Raw genomic sequence first — 18,453 nt, 5'->3', positions numbered from 1 at the left:
ACAATCGATCTGGAGAATAATAAAGTCCCAACATCCTGCTGACAAGAGTTCACAAAGAGAGAACATAGAAAATGAGAAGGAGGAAATTAGTAAAAAAATAATAAAGGAAAAAATTTGCCGGTAAGATTGAAAGCACCCCTGGGAGTCCAGCACAATCAAAGAAAAAAGGCCCATTCTAAGGCACAAGGCACATCATTGTGAAATTTCGGACATAAAGGTAATGGGAAGATTCTAGAATGAAGAATAGACCAGATACAGAGGAAGGGGAACCAGAAAGGCATTAGGCATATTTATTTCAGTGGCAACACTGGAAGTAAAAGACAGTGGAACAGTGCTTTTAAAATGCTGAGGGAAAATGATCTTCAGCTTACCGAAATTATCAGTGGAGGATGAGAATAGAATACAGACATTTTCAGACATGCAAGCACGCTAAAAAATTTACCTTCAATGCACACGCTCTGAGTAAACTACTGAAATCTGTGCTTTAGCAAAGTAAGAGAGTGAATTTCTAATGTTTGGGCATTGGAAGATACCGATGGGCATTTGATAGATAGGTTGAAGCATCTGGATAAAATTCGGGTTAGATACATTAAAAAAAAAGTAAGTGAAAAAGGAAGGCAATTATTAACTCCAGGGACAACAGGAGATTTTCAAGAGCAGCACTATCATGGCACCTTACTTGATTCAGCAATGCACTGTATTTACATTGACAGGATGATAAAAATACAAATTATTGATTTGAACAGAAGTGATGTAGCTGTGTGAGAAGGAAGAAGGGTGAGGGGAAAGTGGTGATGGTGGTACGTGTGAAAGGGCTAAATCCTCAAATACCATGACAAGAAGTCAATAAATAATGTCTAAAAATGAAAGTCAGGAAACATTGGTGTAAGCATATTGTTAGGAAATAACCTAGTAGGGTTATGTGGAACATGGGGCGAAGCTAGAAGCTAGGTGGGGGGAAGTTGGTCAAGGGGCTGATGGGACTTGGGTGTTTTTGTTATAAGCCTTTATGAACTATTTGAATATTCACTTATATGTATTACTTTCATTAAAAATAAAAATGCACACAAAAGCAATATATACGTATTATAGGAAAAAGTCACATAAAATAAGCAAAAAGAACACAAATGACATAAGGATCTCACCCACCCAGAGCTAGCCATTGGTAATATCCTGAAATAGTTTTTTCTTGAAAAATTCTGAAAAACAAATGAAAGGACTTTATTTTTAATTGTTTTTATTTATTTATTTGACAGGGAGAGAGCACAAACAGAGGGAGTGGCAGGCAGAGGAGGGGGAGAAGTAGGCTCCCTGCTGAGCAGAGAGCTTGATTGAGGGGGGGTGCTTCATGACCTGAGCCAAAGGCAGTTGCTTAACTGCGTGAGCCACCCAGGCACCCCAAAAGGACTTTTAAATACTAAAAAAAAAACAACAAAAAAAACCCCTCACAAATTCTTGATACATTAAAACTATCAATAATAATTTAAAAAGTAGTAACGGGTTATTAATTTTTAACTAAATCTTTCTGATCAAAATGCTTGGTGTTATTTTGGTTATATCTTCACTAACAGAGCAGAGTGGAGAATTGAGGCAATTTTCCAAAATACTTCTGTGTTAATTATCTTGTTATTTTAGAAAGAAGCAGCTTTTGGTCTCAGTTTTCTAAACAGTTGTCTCTATTTAGTAGTTTAGGAATTTTTGGAAACAAATTTATCAGGAAAATTTGTCTTCAACAAATGGTATTGGGAAAACTGCACAGCTACGTGCAAAAGAATGAAACTGGACTGCTTTCTTACACCATACACAAAAATAAGCTCAAAATGGATTGAAGACCTAAATGTGAGAACTGAAGCTATAAAAAAGTCCTAGAAGATAACACAGGCAGTAATTTCTCTGACATCGGCCATAGCAACATTTTTCTAGATATGTCTTCTAAGGCAAGGGAAACAAAAGCAAAAATAAATTACTGGGACGACATCAAAATAAAAAGCTTCTGCACAGCAAAGGAAACGGTCAACCAAACTAAAAGACAACCCACTGAATGGGAGAAAATACTTGCAAATGACATATCCAATAAAGGGTTAGTATCCAAAATATGTAAAGAATGTATACATCTCAACACCAAAAAACCAAATAATCCATTAAAAAAAGGGCAGAAGACATGAACAGACATTTCTCCAAAGAAGACGTGCTGATGGCCAACAGACATATGAAAAGATGCTCAACAGCACTCATCATCAGAGAAATGCAAATCAAAACCACAATGAGATATCATCTCACACCTGTCTGAATGGCTAAAATCAAAAAAACAAACAAGTGTTGGCAAGGATGTTGAGAAAAAGGAACCTTTGTGCACTGTTGGTCGGAATGCAAACTGGTGCAGCCACTGTGGAAAATAGTATGGAGGTGCCTCAAAAAATGAAGAATTGAATTACCATATGATCCAGTAATTCCACTACTGGTATTTACCCAAAGAGTATGAAAACACTAATTTGAAAAGATACTTGCACCCTTACGTTTATTGCAGCATTATTTACAATAGCCAAATTATGGAAGCAACCCAGATGTTCGATAGATGAATGGATAAAGGAGATATGGTGTGTGTATGTATATGTGTGTGTGTGAGGATGGGTGAAATAGGTGAGGGGGATTAAGAGTACACCCATGATGAGCAATGTATATAATTGTTGAGGCACTATATTGCTCACCTGAAATTAATATAACACTGTACGTTAATCATACTGGAATTAAAAAAAAAACACACACAGAAAAAAGATACATTACATAGAGAGGAACAAATACAATAAACCATATTTCTTGTTTTGAGCATATGCAAAACATTTTTTTATCAGGAAAATTTGCCTCAAAAAATTTTTGTATTTTTTCTCTTTTTAAAGAAAGAAATAATTTTCATTTCTCTGAACTGTTTCAGTGAACAAATGTATAAGGAGTGCAGTTCAGCTTTGATACCTCACAGTTAACAAGCAGAAAAACTTAAGACAGTAAATAACGGAATTTGGGGGAACTGTCCTTGGAAAGAGAGAATTGGTACAACAAAGTTAAGAATAATTAGAGACTTAAATGTGAATAATGAAATGAATATTTTTAAAGAAATTAAGCTGCATTACAATTTTGAAGAAAAATATGCAATTGATACAGTTTTTTACCTCCTAAGGTCATTGAGTTTTGATTAGTTTAAAAGTTTCAAAATTCTAATATTTACTGAATTCCTTTCCTTATCTCAGGCCTTGTCCTTGATGTATTCACTTAACATGCTCTGTATAATCTCGCAACAATCCTGCAGATTTGGTGGTGCATTTGCAGAGGCCTGACATGAAGGAATATAGTGGGACATAGAGTATAGAGTGGATTTTTTGTGGGTTTACTTGGCTTTGGCTGCTGCTGTGGGTGTTAAGAAAATATGCATATTAAACATATAATGATGGTGCATTTATCAGGAAAAAACAGAGCAACTATCAGCCACTGGAGACAAGCGTAGGGGAGGGTCTGGAGGTGATACCTTGAGGCAGAGTCCCGAGAGGACATGTGCAATCTGTACACGGAGGGCTTACCCCACAGATGAGCACGCACAAACATCCTGCCTCCGCAGCGTTATGATCTAGCACACGAATGCGTAAGGCAGGTGTGGGGCAAACCAAAGTTGTTGAGGACCCTGTGAAGCAAGTATGATGGGACGGGTTGTGGTCAAAGGGCACTCCTGAGAACCCTGGGGACAAAAAGGAGATATGCACTGGGGGCCTGCAGGATCTTCTACCCTGCTTGACTGCAGGCAGGCTGCCGTCCCTGTAGGGTAAAACAGGTTTTGTCTTTCTAGGTCAGTCTGAGGTACATTTGCCAAGACTGGGGTCTCCAGAGGTAACTATGAATTATTATCCCCATTTTATAGGTGAAGAAATTGAGCCTCAGGGAGGTTCGGTTAGCTAACGTGTATTTGTGTGCATGTAAATATTAGGTAAAACATATTAGCTCCACTGATAGGCGTTTCTTGAAAATAACTGCCCTACATTATTAAGGTGGTGCCTGCTAATTAACATTAGAACCCACCTCTTTCCAAAAAAAGTATTTGTGATTACTTTTCGCAAATTGTAACAGCCTAACTATACCTCTTCATTGTTTTATTCAAAACAATTCCATCATGTTAATGCAGAACATTTGCAGGTTTTTGAGGCTGTACTTAGCAGGTCAGAAGAGCTACTGTTGAATGGCAAACTTTGTGCATTGGGCGACTTGGAATTCTCTGCCGGCACCAAAAATTCAAATCCTGTTTCCCCACCCTGACAGCAGAGGGGTTCCAGGCGTTATGTGTAGGTGGAGTGCTAGTGCACTCTAGGGTGTTTTTCAGGGATCCGGAGGAGGCTGCTGCAAGAGAACCGGCCTCTTTCACACACGCCCCCTACCCAGTTTGGACTGCACCTGCAACCCCTAGCAAGAACCGGGCGGACTTGGCTTTGGCCAAGTCAGACGTGGCATGAAAAATCTGCAATTGCCTTTTTACCTCCTTTCTGTTAATATAAATTCATAATCTGAAAAGAATTTCGGTTACGTGGCGAGCCCAGGTACTGGCCGATGCGGAGGCGGACTCGGACCGTTCCCCTCACTTGCTAGTTTTGCTCCCTGCTTTGGGAAGCGGAGGAGCCGCACGCCCTGTCCCTGGCGAGGTGTGTTCTTCCAGGATCCCACCGCAGCCCGCCTTGGGTGTTCCCGTTTCTGAGCCCTTTCCGAGACCCCAGGCCCAGCACGCGAAGGTCGGCCCTACAGCTGGTCTCGGGGCCCCGCCCACTTTGGCCGCGGGTCGCAGCCGCCGCGAGCCGGAGCGGGAGCCGGAGCCCGAGCGGCCGCGGCCCCTTTAAGGAGCCGCTCTGCGGTAACCCGAGCCCGCAGTCCGGGCGGGCGCGGCGGCCGCGGCGGTAGCTGTAGTCTCTGTGACCGCTCCTCCAAGCGGCCCGGGGCCCTGCGGCTCCCCTGGCTCCCGCCGAGCATCTCGCGGGGCGACTCTGGCCGGCGCCAGCCCTCAGGCCGGGCCGGATGACCAGGCTTCTGTAAGCACCCGCCGCCCTCCCCGGCCCGGTGCAGCCGCCGCCCGCGCGCGAGTCGCCCCGGGACCCGGCACAGGTGACGCTGTTTGGAGGGGGTTCGGGGGAAAAGGGCGGGCTCGCTTTTGCACCGCGGTTCCCCCGCGCCGCCGAGCACAGCCCGCGGGCAGGGGCGCCGCGGCTTCCCGCCCCCGGCCTAGCGCGGCCGCGGGCTCCGGCGCCCGGAGCTGGGTGGGCGTCCCGAGCGCGGGAGGCGGCCAGGGGCGCCCGGGCGGGCTGCAGCAGGTGTGTGCGGCCGCGCAGCATCCTCCCGGCCCCGCGGGCTCCTGCGCCGCTTGCGGCGCTGACTGTGTCCCGGGGCCCGAGGCCCCGCGCCGCCCGTACGCCCGGTGTTCCACTCGCGCCCCCAGGTGCGCGATTCGTGCTGCTAGGTCTGCCCGGGGAGCCTCCCGGGTCTCAGCTCAAAGGGGTGGGTGCGTGGGGCAGCCAGGGAAAGCTTTTCTTGTTAGAGGCCGGTACACAATCAGGTGCATCAAGTGGGTAAGTCTCGCCCTCTCCGGCCAGCCCCCAACTAAATAAAACAAGACGCTTTTATTCACCCTTGTAGTTCTCAAGTGCGTCCCATTTTTAGCCACCTCATACTGAAGCGTCTAGTGGGAAAGGGACTGGGCTCTATTTACAGCTCTACCATTGTAACCCCACCAAGTTTATTAAACCGAGAACCTCGGTTTACCCAGCCATGAAATGGGATCCGTAACGCGCGCATTTTCCTACAGCCCCAAGAGGGTGGGAAAACCTCTCTGAAAGTACTTTGAGTTGTCGAAGTTCATTAAAGGGTCACTGTTGCTGGCCAGTATTTTTTTTTTTCTCCGTTGTATATATACATGGGAGTGTTAATGTAGCACACATTTTTATGTGAAATTATAAAATTGTTCCTAAAGAGTGATCTTTGACAGTGTTTAAATGACTCCGATACCAGTTTGGGAACAAGATGGGAGAGTTTGTGTGGATATTAGGAGTTGATGTGTGAAGCAGGAAACAAGCTGTCATTTTAGTAAAATCTTCACTCAGTCGTTAATGAAGTTGAGAAAAATCGATCTTGGACTGTGTGTGTGTTGAGAGAGATACTGCTGTGTGAGCACATGGTATAGGTTGGAAAGCAGCTCATCTTTATGTAGCCAGTTAAGGTAATGTGACAGAGTATCTCAGTTCCCCTCTAAGTGTGAAGTAGAGAATTTTTTTCCCCTGTGTTAATCTTTTCCTTAAATTGTAGGGATGGCACTAAATTAGAAAAGTGGACTCCTGCCATGCTAGACAATTGGAAAGAATGGCTCCAGGAACGGTGGACTTTAGCTGACTTGCCACCTCCCCCCTCCTGTGCCATCAGATGATCCAGAGAATATATTTACAGAGTGCTTCTTTTCTTTCTACCCCTGCGAATTTTTTTGCCACAAAACCTCCGTCCAGCGCTGGAATCCTTACTGTGTGATCTTGTACAAATTTTACCTGTCTGGAGCTGGGCACCTGGCATCCAGCGGTTCAGGAAGTCATAATTGTTTACTCTATGAGCTTTCTGTTCCTATTCCTTTAACTCTAAGCCTCTGACTTTGTTGGAAAGAATCATGGCTCTTCTCAACTAAAGCTGTGTACTTGGAGGTGCCTAGGAATGGCAGGGGTCAAGGGCCAAAGCTAACCCAAAGAAGCTGGGTCTTCTCAATAGACCCTGGAGCATGGCTGCAAGAGTTGGCCTATCTTTTCCTTCCTTCTCCGAAATCTCCGTCAGAGAGAGATTGATTTGATCACCAAGGTAGACAGAGGCCTTGGGAGCAGGAGTTACCAGAGACCTAACTCAGTGCTAGGTGGATGAAGAGCATTCCCAGCAAAGGAGTAGGGAGGAGGACATGGTGACTTGGGAGGTTTGGAGGGCCTGCCTAATAATGGGGCAACCAGAGAGGTAGTGAAGGAGCCCTGTATTCCCCACTAGGAAGTGGGACAGGGGTTGGGTTGCAGAAAGGGACTAGTAGTGGAGCTTCCAGGCCAGTTCTGGAATGTGCCCTAGATAGGACCTCCCCTTCTCTCTAGTTCCCTCGGAACGTGTTTCTTGCCCTTCTGAGTCCAGGGCAGCTCTCTCCTCCCCGGGGCTCTGAAAGAGGCCCACCCTGTGTTTATGTCCCACCCTGAAAGCTGGCATCCCCAGTGTGAGCGGAAACCCAGCAGGTTGCAGAAGCAGCCTTCAGACCTCAGAGTCTCGCCGCTCCCTTCTTCTCAAATTAATGTCCCATATCCTACAGATGAAGGCTCCGTTTAGCTTTGATATCTCTTGGAAGGTTAAAAAGTAGGATAGTCCTTTTGGCTGAAAAAAGTAAACGGAACAGTCTACAGGAAGATACAGAAAGCGAGTTTTTCTGTGGAGGAAGAGAATGAATTAATTGTCTGGGTGAGAATTGTGGGCGGTTGGACAAGGGAGGGCAGAAGCGAGGGGCGGGGGGCGGTGGAATTGTTCTGGACAGCTTGTGCCCTCGTCCTTGAGAGAGGAGAGGATGCCACCACCGTGTACAGCCACCTTGCTGTGCTTTCCCTCCTTCCCTTTGCCTTGCAAGAGGAAGAAGATGGCAATATGGAGGTGGGCTAACCATCTGTTCTCGAGGATGGGAACCAGACTTTAACTCACTACTCGGGTGAGCTGTATTTACCTGGCACTGGTATCAGGCACCGAATGTATGACACCAGGGAATGCGTTCCATCAGGAAAGCGAGGTTAATTTTGTGAGAAAACCTAAGGCATTGTGCAAGTGACTCTGGTGGTGTTTTTTCTTGTTGGAGAAGAAAGGTAGTATACAAAGAAGTCCTACTGCTCTGAGGTTTGTTATTCATAGTGAGACAGTTGGATGTTCTGCAAGCAGATCCCAGACCTGAAAAGAAGGCAGGAATAGCAAAGGATTTTTTCTTTTCTCAAAACATTAGTCTGTTCAAGGAGAAGGCAGTCCTTTGGACACATGAGAAGGAGCTTGTGAATCATTGTAAAAGGCCAAGTTTTGTGAGAACAGCGGGTGAAGAAGACAGCTGGAAGTCTGTTCAGAGCTTGGGCCAGCATGAGGAAGGGAGTTGCGGAGCAGTGGGACCGAGAGCAAGGGGGTAGTCTGACTAAGGGGACAAAGGCTTGTGTAAAGCAGTGTTTCAAACGTTTTTGGATTTTACAACACAGTACGAAATGGGTTTTTGCACCATGACCCAGGACATAAGCAAGTATAAGTACATCTGAAACCGTTTTCATGAAACAATATGTACCCTTACTGTGTACAGCATTCTGTTTTCTGTTTCTGTTTCTGTGCTTTCTGTTCCTATTCACTGTTCTGAAAAATCCTCATTTGTTAGTGGATCAGAGTCCACTGTTTGGAACTCATTTGCCTAGTGGATAGATAAACAGGTTGCATTCAGGTTGGAGATGCTGGAGGGGAACATAGAATTGATTGGGAAATCTGGACCCCTGTGGGTGGGGACAGGAGGGAGTGTGGGAACTCATCTGGGGTCACATGGGTGCAGGACTCACGTTGATGAAGGCAGCTGGATGGACAGGTGCAAAGGGGGCACTTCCTCCTACCGGTTCTCTTCACTTCAAAGCAGAATAGTTGGCTTTGAGGAAAAAGGAAGCGTGGAAGGAGTAAATTGGATTTGAAAACAGTGTCTTTAAAGCAGATTTTTCTCTGTAGGTTAAAGAGGACAAGTAGATCCAGAACACATTGGCTGGTGGATTTAGGCCATGCCCACTTTCATCAGCTGGATGGGGAACAGAGGGGCTCATAGTGCAGTGTGTGGGCTCATAACTCCCCTTACAGCTTTGAGAAGTTCTTACAGAAGTGGATGGGTTGTGTTGTTGCAAAACCCCATTGCTGATGAAACTCATTAGGAAATTAGCTGTCTTACAGAGAATTGAAAACGTATTCTCATTACCCTGTGTAAAAGGCTTAGATTATCAAAGCTTCCTTAGATGTCTGTTTCACCATCAGACTGGAATCCTTATTCATAGTCTTCGGAATCGCCAAAAAAGCTTCTTGGGGAAATAGGAGAGGCAGCATCCTTGAGCTAATTTCTAGTAACCATGCCCTGGAGTTAATCAAGGGCAGAGTTTATCTGCATGCCTTTGATTGCCTTTTCATAACAATTAACACCTGACTCATACACCTGGCACTGTCACCAGTGAGCACGTACAACAAAGCGTGGAGGGCAGAGTGCACAGGTGCTAGTTCACTGGGGTTGCTTGTTTACTTGCTTGTGTTTGTCATCCACATTCTGCCTAGTCAGGTCCGCCCTTTGACCCATCCTTGCTTTGTTTGATTTTCTTACCTTAGGTGAGATGTTTTCAGTGCTTCACGTTCCTTCTCCTCGGCTGTCCTGTATGTATCTAGTGCTTTCTCTGATGTTATCTCTGAGCTGTGGGCTTACCGGTGTCCGCCTGACCATTCCAGTAGAATCCGGTGTTGGGATCCTGGCCTGTGCGGTGCTGGTGTCCGCCGGATCCTGCCATGGCCACCTGAGAAATAACCATTCATTGATGGGTTTATACATTGGTTTTGATTTGGGATTTTTTACATTTTGGGGACATGGAGAATCTGTCTTGGTCAAGTTAATTCAATTAGTTTTCTCCAGTTAGGCTTAAAAAAAAAAAAAAGCCTTCCAAAAGTACATTTTGAAGGCATAGAAAACTTCTCCCTATTTGTTATGTATTTATTGAGTCAAATACAAAAAAATTTAGAACGATTAAACGCTCCCCCTTTAAAGTGTTAACATTTTAGGGACATAATTCCCCAAACTAGTCTTGCTCAGTTAATGTGTTTTGCTCTAATACATGTAAGAAAACATTGAGACAATTAAGAATTTAAATGTTTTGTAATTTGTTATATGCTATTTTAAGGACTTGTAAAGACTACAGCTGTGTTCTGATTGAGAAAGATTTTTTGCCTTTTCATATTTTAAAAACCTGTATGTATGTCACTAAACGGATCAATTTCTTCCCTGCTTTGTGGAGGAATCCATGGCAGGATGAAGGCTCTAAGGAAGGGAGGCCAAGTTGCTCTTAGGGAAGGCCTTGCCACGGAACAAAGGCCGCTTGTTTGGAGGATCCCAGCTTAATATCTCCCCACCAAACCCTTGAGACATTAGACGTTTTGACGATTCAAGAATGCTTTATAACCTGAAGTTGCTACATGTTTTTTTCAGTGTTTTTTATTTTTTAATTACAAAGTGAAACTTTCTTGTCATAAATAACATAAGGAAAAACCATGAAGACAACCAATACTCAAGAGAATGACAGTTCACCTCTTCCCCTTTCTCCAGCTACCATTTCCCCTGATTTCACTCCCAAATACAGCCAGGTAGCAGTTTGGGGGTATAGCCCTTCTTCTGTACAAATGCCAAAAAAGGCAGTTAGGTATTTATGAAAAATGTATTATTTCACTGCCTGCTCTTTTTTTTTTCCGCCCCATAGTGTGTGATGGGTGAATGCCCTTCTGTCTCGTCTTGTGTGTTTAAATGTGTGTGTAGCCTCGGATACTGTGACTGCACCAGCATGTGTAATCGTTCCCGTCAGGGGCCCTGAGAGCTGCTTCCAATGTTGTAGTAAACACCCTTGTACCTGCCTCCTTTGACACATTTGTGTTTTGAGAATAAAAGATAAAATCATTAGCTATACTGCTTATTTTATAATTCAGTTAACATAGTACTATCAAAATTTACTTATTCTACCATTTACTTCCCCAGATATTCATTGAGCAGTAAAAGGATAGCAGTGGACACTGTACAGATTTCATAGTGGGGCAGGTGCACAGCCCTCGCTGACAAGAGCTCACCAGCTGGAGTAGGAGAACTAGGCATATATGCTGATGACAGTATCTTTAGTTTTATTTATACCCTACCTGAATGCAAAAGTGATTTGGGATGGCTTACAGAGATGCATACAGTAGGACAAGACACAGCAAATTTAGGACAAGAAAGAAAAATAAGCCAAAGGAAAATAAGATGGAGTTATGACTGAGGTTGGTTAGTGTACTTTGAAGTTCTGGCTGCAAGCATTCCAGCATATAACAAATTACAAAACATTAAGGGAAGAGGCAAGGAGTCCACGAACGAGCTTCAAGGTGTCCCGAAGAGAAACCAAATTGGAGAAATCCATCTATTCCTGATTCTAGGAGGTGAGAGGAATTTCTCCTTTGAATTTTCAGCCAGAGAACACTGCATTTGCAACGGCCAGCATTCTCAACGACGTCCCCAGTGTGGTACAGCAAAACCTAGCGACCTTGCCTTATGATGCCATTTCATACCATGTTCCTCAGTGCTAGTCAGGGGTATCATGCCTTGGCAGTCCTCAGTGAAAGGTCATTAGGGTGAGGGGGAAGTTCATGGGTTTAATCCAGAGAGAGCTTTAAGAGGACAGATGAAAACAGCAATCTGGTATTGTTCTTAGACAATTTTTTTTTCTATAAGGTAGTACAGAATATATCATTTTAGTAGAGTTTCTGTGAGTAGAACCCACTTGCCCAGGATTTCTAGGCTTGCAACTTACAAAGCAAGAAGTGAGGATGTTTATTTATTTATTTTTAAAGTTTTTATTTAAATTCCAGTTACCATACAGTGTCATATTAGTTTCAAGTGTACAGTGTAGTGATTCAACACTTCCATACTTCACCTGGCCCTTGTCACGACAGGTGCACTCCTCAATTCCCCTATCCACCTATTTCACCCATCCCCTCAGCCACCTCCAAGAAGTGAGGATGTTTACATGGCATTAATGTATCAGAACTGTAGCAACGAATGAAAACACACATGCACAAGTCTGTAGTTGGGGCGTGCAGGAAGGATGGTGTGTGTTCACATTGATGAGCTCCACCAGTGAGAAAGGCTCCGAGCCACCATTCCAAGAAATCCTGAGAGCATCTCCGAGCTCTCCGTTATTACCAGGTTGTACCATAAGAGAGTGTCAGCAGGACTCCGAGATCTACAGGTTGGGGCAGTGTGGCCTTGTTTTGTGAAGCTGGGAAAGTTCAAGTCTCAGGAGCCACCTGGGTCTGTGTTTCCATGGCCACATTCACTCAAGTCTTACCTCAGAACATTGTCCCAGAACAGTTCTTTATTCCCAAGTCTGTGGGTCAAGCTGAGGTACTTTTACAGGACCTACCCTGAATTTAAACTTGAGGTTTGTAGTAAATGTTAACCTTGAGGTCACCCAAAGCCTCATGTGATTGTTTTGCACATCACCTCATAGCCTGAGAAACAGTTCAGGGAAAAATGTCACTGTGTTCAGATTTTTTTGGCTGCCTGACAAGTGTCAAACAGATATCATCAGGCTGGTAAATATCATGTTTATTGGGAAACAGTGCAGTTGGCAAAGGCAATCTTACGGGAAGACATCAGAAGAGAAGAGAAACCGCTCTCGATGTACCTCGGTAGGGTTTTAAGTGGCCCTTAGGGAACAGCATGAAAGGTCATAGAGAGAATTTAGAAACTCCTTGGCTTCTTCTCATTTAAGCCACCGTATCTCCCAATCAGATCAGAGGTGTAGACAAGCTGCAGGGCCCCTAGGCCATAGGTTAAAAGGAGGGGGAAATGATCACATTGCTTCGGATACCGAATATCCTATCCCTCTGTGACTTGGTACCATTTGAGAGATGGGTGTAACCTTGCTTGGTTAGGAAAAGGTGGTGATAGCAAGTGCTAATCTTTTTTGAGTGGTGTGTTGATGTACTCCTGAATAACCACCCCCAAACCTAGTGGCTTAAAACAATGATTTATTATTTCTCAGGATTCTGTGTGTAGCTGGGCGGTTACCCTGCTGGTGATAGGCTCATTCATACGGCTGCATGCAGCTGGAGGGTGCACTGGGCTGGAAGATGGGAGTGGGCTTTCCGGCGTGGCTGGTGGCTTGTACTGAGTGCTGTCTGTCCGCTGGGCGTCTCCGTTCTCTAGGTGATCTCTCGTGCTCCAGTAGACTAGACCTGTTTCTTTCAGGTTTAGAGCAACGCTCAAGCGAGCAAAAGGATGTTGCTAGGTCTTCTGAGGCCCACTGAGGCTCCGGGATCCTCACAGCCTCTCTTCTACTCATCCCTTGGCAGCAGGTGGCAAGGCCAGCTCAGATTCCTGGGGGCAGACACATAGACTCCACCTCTGGGTGACAGGCGTGGCAATGTCACACTAGCAGGGAATTACCACAAGTGGCTGCATGTGCCAAGCCCTGTGTTCGGTGCATTTAATTCATCTCACTCAAGCCAGACAACCGTCTTGCAGCAGAGGCCTTCTTATCCCCTTTCATAGGACTTGTAAGTCAGAAAGGTCATGTTCTTCTTGCCCATGACCACTTGACAAATCCTGGGAGTAGGATTTGATTCTAGCTTTCTCTCTAGTTGAATGGAATGCATTTTAAGACTGAACAGGTGAGAGAAATTTGCTAAATTGTTCTTCAGCTCTTTTAACCTATTCAGTGCTGTTTCTGGTTCCTGTGGGGAGCCCGCAAAAAGAGAGAGACGTGGAAGGCAGGCAGGCTTTGAGCCTGCTTCGGGCACTTCCCTGCATCCCAGGGACTCTCTCAGAGGTAATTGGATTGACTGTTCAAAGGTGAGAAGGACCTTTGTCTCCGTAGGTTCTGATTTCCCAGCTTGCTCGGCAGTGATTCCTTTAGAGAAAGAACAAAACATATTTGGAAAAATCTTGCTCTGTCCAGCTTTTCCTTGATTTCACAGTGTTGGCAAAAAGCCAAGAGATGTCGCAAGCCAAGAGGCTTCTTCCAGGAAGGGAATTGCAGGGAAGTAAGGACATCGGAGGTTGGGTAGAGGTTGGCTGCAGAACCTCATTCTTCTTCCCGAATCCCCCAGGTGACACAGTGCCATCTGGCCTCTGCGTCAGCTGTAGGGCCCTCACTAACCTCTTCTAAGGCTTGGGGAGTGTGTTGTATTTGAAATGTTGATTTCCTTAAAGATGGGCCCTCAAATTGTACACGCTTCCAACCGCTTATTATTTGTGTCAAGTACTATATGTGTATGATCTTCCAATTACTATTGTCTCCTGGCTTAAGGCATTCTGATTTATCCAAAATCCAGTGGCTGTCATTGGAGCTCTTAGGTTTGCAAAACACAGACTTCTTTATAAAAGTTTTAAGTGGGGTGAGATGCTAGGAAACGTTTACAAAGTAAATAAAATGTGCTCTCTGTACTCTGAGCCTTAAGGTCCTAGAAAATGGACTGAATTTCTAAGGGGAGAATTCTCGGTGTGTTGGGGGTCAGGAACCAGCAGAGCAGTGGGGAGAGCTGGGGAAGGTGGCCTTTTCCCACCGTCATTCCCTTGCAGCCACACTTCTTGGTAGGCATTATAAAAACAAATCCCGTATCAGAGAGTCATTTCATGTAAAATGAAATAAAAAAATGTAAATAAGACAAAAAACTTAAAAAGTTGACACAGCACAGATTAACTGTATTAGATTTCATTTCATTTATTTATTTATTTATTTATTTTTTAAAGATTTTTTATTTATTTATTTGAGAGAGAGAGAATGAGAGAGAGCAAGCACATGAGAGGGGGGAGGGTCAGAGGGAGAAGCAGACTCCCTGCCGAGCAGGGAGCCCGATGCGGGACTCGATCGAGGGACTCCAGGATCATGACCTGAGCCAAAGGCAGTCGCTTAACCAACTGAGCCACCCAGGCGCCCTCATTTTATTTATTTTTAAGTTAGTAGCCAGAACATGTAAAAAGTGTAAATAAAACATAAGCTAGGAAAATAAGAATAAATGTTTTATTAAAACCCTAATTAAAGGGGCACCTGGGTGGCTCAGTTGTTAAGCATCTGCCTTCGGCTCAGGTCATGATCCCAGATCCTGGGATCGAGCCCCGCATGGGCTGGAAGCCTGCTTCTCCCTCTCCCACTCCCCCTGCTTGTGTTCTCTCTCTCGCTGCATCTCTCTCTGTCAAATAAATAAATAAAATCTCTAAAAAAAATCCTGATTAAAAATACCTGTAATAGAAGGGAGACCTGATCAAGTGCTATGGGAAACCAAGGAGAGAAATTATTTCTTGAAAGAGCAGGAATTCTCAGGGAGAGCTTAAGGAGCTGGGATAATGCTTCCCCCCCCCTCCCCAACACACACACTGTGCCAGAATGTCTTGGTGGGGAGTCTGGGCTGTGTGAAAAAATACCAATCCCTCCCCCGCTCCCCCCCAACACATACACACACACACACACACACACACACACACACACACACACACACACAACCAAACTGTAAAAGGGAAGACTACAGAATCTTCTTGACTGGTTGGAATAAGAATATATATGGAGAAAGTATTGTGTACATGTGAGAGGGGGAGGGAGAAGCTCTGGGATATGAACATTCGAAAAACACTGGATGAGAGGCACCAGAGAAAGATCTAGAAGGCTTTTAGCATAGGATGTAAGGAGACAGATAAAAGGGAAATCTTGGACTAAAGAGATCCATAGCAATATGAATTAGCTGTTACAACAGTTCTCTGAGTTGTGGCAAGATGGGGGCACCCCACAGTCACTGAGTGGGTTCCTCAAACAGCGCCAGTTTGGGGAACAGAATTTCAGCCTCCCTCCTGTTCATACATGCCATGATTGTAATTATTACATAGGATGGTGGGGAAAATAAAGGCCAGTTAGAAATGTATGAATATGTAACCTTAAATATTTTATTTTTTATTACCATTAAAACGATTTATAATCCAAAAGAATTGTTTCAGGGAGGTGTCCATTGCATTGCCAGGGTGTGTAACAGACAGAATCAAATAGTGTCTCTTTAACTTGAATTCTGTTGTATGCTCTTGGAAGAAAAAGGAGTGAAGGAATGGGAAAAATATAAAGGATTCCCTTAGTGACAGGGAGGAACAAGAAGTCTTTGCTATCATCACGAGCAGTTCCTTTTTAAACCTTAAGTAACATCATATCTGTGAGAAAGGGAGTGTGATTTAATCATATTAATATAGGGTTCCTTAGCCTCGCCTGGTTTAGTCTCCATTTTTTTCCCATTGCTTCTGTTTAAAAAGCAGTACCATGAATATTGGAGGATTTATGGAAGTTAAGTTGACTTTTATGTAGCTGGCTTCCCGTAGACTTTCACATTAGTGCTAATGGTTCTTGGACTTGATGCTCAGAAAAGGAAAAGAGGTGGAATGTTTTCTGCGCATAATTTTCCTAACTTTTTTCATATAGCTCTCAATACAGAATTAAAATAATAGTAATGACAATAAAACCCCAAAACTATAATGGTAGTTAGTTGAGAGCTCTGTACATATTTGATTAGATGTTTAATGGTTTTCACATGAATAAAAAGATAAGAGTGGGTATTGAGATAGTTATCCTTTACTGAGGGGGGTTTTATTGTCTCTGGTTAATTATTGATGTTTCACGAGCATTTAGGCAGATAATTGCAGTGTACCACCCATATGAAAATGCAAACAAAACCAGAATGGGGGTGTCTGGGTGGCTCAGTCGGTTAAGCGTCTGCCTTTGGCTCAGGTCATGATCCTGGGGTCCTGGGATCGAGTCCCATATCAGGCTCCCTGCTCAGGGGAGAGCCTGCTTTTCCCTCTGCCTCTGATCCTCCCGCCACCCCCTCTCTTTCTGGCTCTCTCTCAAATAAGTAAAATCTTAAAAAACAAAAACAACAAAAACAAAAAACCTCAAAACCTCGAATGATTGGGTGAGGTGCAGGTATGACTTTTTTGATAGGGTTTTTGTTTGTTTGGTTTGGTAGATATCTTCTGCAGTCATGTGTTCATTTATAAATAGCTTTCAGTTTGCAAATAGAGACTTTTAAAACACTTGGAACATGTTAGGCCTACTGATGTAGCTAAATCAATAAATAAGTATTCCTGTAGTTGATAAGAGTATGAAAATACAGTGCAAATTGTAATTATTATGAAACCTTTGAACACATACTATTTGTTATAAGGAGTTTGGGATGGAGAAACCGTATATGCTACTGTTATGATCTAAATGTTTGTGTCCCGCCGCCCCCCCCCCCACCCCGCCCTGCAAATTCATATGTTGAAATCCTAATCCCCAGAGGTGGTGGTAGCAGCAGGTAGGGCCTTTGGGAAGTGATTAGGTCATGAGGGTAGAGCCCTCATGAGTGGGATTAGAGCTCTTGTAAGAGACCCCACTGAGCTGTCTTGCCCCTTCTGCCATGTGAAGTCTATGACCTGGAAGAAGGCCCTCACCAAACCATGCTGGTACCCTGATCTCAGATTTTCAGCTTCCAGAACTGTGGGCAACAATAAATTTCTGATGTTTATAAGCCACCCAGTCTGTGGTATTTTGTTAGAGCAATACAAATGGACAAAAACACATATTCAGTATTAGTTCACTTTATAATATTGGTCAGTATTCCTTGCTCTTAGACATTTGAGGTGAGGATCCTTTTGAAGTAAATATGTTTTCCTGCTATAATACAAGGGTTGTCAATTTAGAATATTCTTTTTTCCAGTATTCTGACTATACTGCAAAATGAGGGACCTCTTGCTGACGAGATACTAGCAGAATGGAAAGCCCATGTAAGAATATGAATGCCTGTTATTATTTTATTTAATAAACATGTATTGAGCACATGCTATGTGGCAGGCCAGTGTTAGGTATGGGGATGCATAGGGAAAAAATGTCCATGCATAGGGAAAAAATGTCCATGTTTCCCGCCTTCATGGGGCTCACATTTCACTGGGGGAAGGAAACATTCATTTAAATTGCAGCTGTAACTGACAGTTGAGGCTGGAAAAAGTAGAGTCCTCGTTAAGAGCACTTGGAAACCATTGATGGTTTTAAGTTGGGGGTAGGTGAGGAGGTGACATGATCAGAGGCAGCTTTTAATGAAGATTCCCCTGGAGTCCTCCAGTTTGTTTGGAGATAGTCTTCTGGTTTGCAGACAGTCCAGAAAAGTGATGGTCATAAGCTAGAAAAAAATGGATGTTTTTGAAAGCTATTTAAGAAGTGGGACTTCCACCATAGGACTTGGTGGATTGGATTATGGGGCATAGTAGGGATGTACAGAAAGCAAGTTATGAAAGGATGGCTCCTGGGTTCAGGCTGTCCAATCTGGAGGTATAGTGCTACCATGAGATGAAGAACCTAGAAGAGGACCAAGTTTAGGGGTCAGGTCATGAGCTTGGTTTGAGATGCCTTTGAAATGCTGTGTGGTACTGACAAGTAGGCAGTTGGCTATACACATCAGGAGCTTGGAGGAGACATCTGGGATGGAGAGTTTAAACTTGAGATTCTTCTGCATGTAAGCGATACTGATGTCACAGGTATAGATGAAATCACACAGGAAACAAGTAGAGAGAAGAGGGTCTGGGATTGGACCTTAGGGAATTCTGTTACTTAGTGGCTGGACTGAGGATGAAGTAAG

General features: G+C 44.0%; 1 protein-coding gene across 5 annotated transcripts in view; it reads left to right on the top strand.

The window, feature by feature from the left end:
- The window catches only part of LOC116643970 (TLC domain-containing protein 4-like), a 104,743-nt gene that overhangs the window by 27,721 nt on the left and 58,569 nt on the right, over positions 1-18,453 (top strand). The window contains exon 1 of one of the 5 annotated variants that reach the window (XM_032423134.1): positions 4,578-4,679. The exons of 1 other annotated variant lie outside the window; for it this stretch is intronic. The gene's annotated coding sequence lies outside the window, so the exon portion shown is untranslated. Of the gene's footprint in view, positions 1-4,577; positions 4,680-4,730; positions 4,767-4,797; positions 5,134-7,526; positions 7,733-18,453 lie in introns of those variants that run through there. 3 more of the 5 variants (XM_032423144.1, XM_032423105.1, XM_032423123.1) reach the window with 3 other exon arrangements.

This window comes from Phoca vitulina, unplaced genomic scaffold (genome assembly GCF_004348235.1).
Source record: "Phoca vitulina isolate PV1807 unplaced genomic scaffold, GSC_HSeal_1.0 scaffold2, whole genome shotgun sequence".
NCBI lineage: Eukaryota > Metazoa > Chordata > Mammalia > Carnivora > Phocidae > Phoca > Phoca vitulina.
Note: the sequence above shows the minus strand (reverse complement) of the source record. Positions and strands in the feature narration are given on the sequence as shown.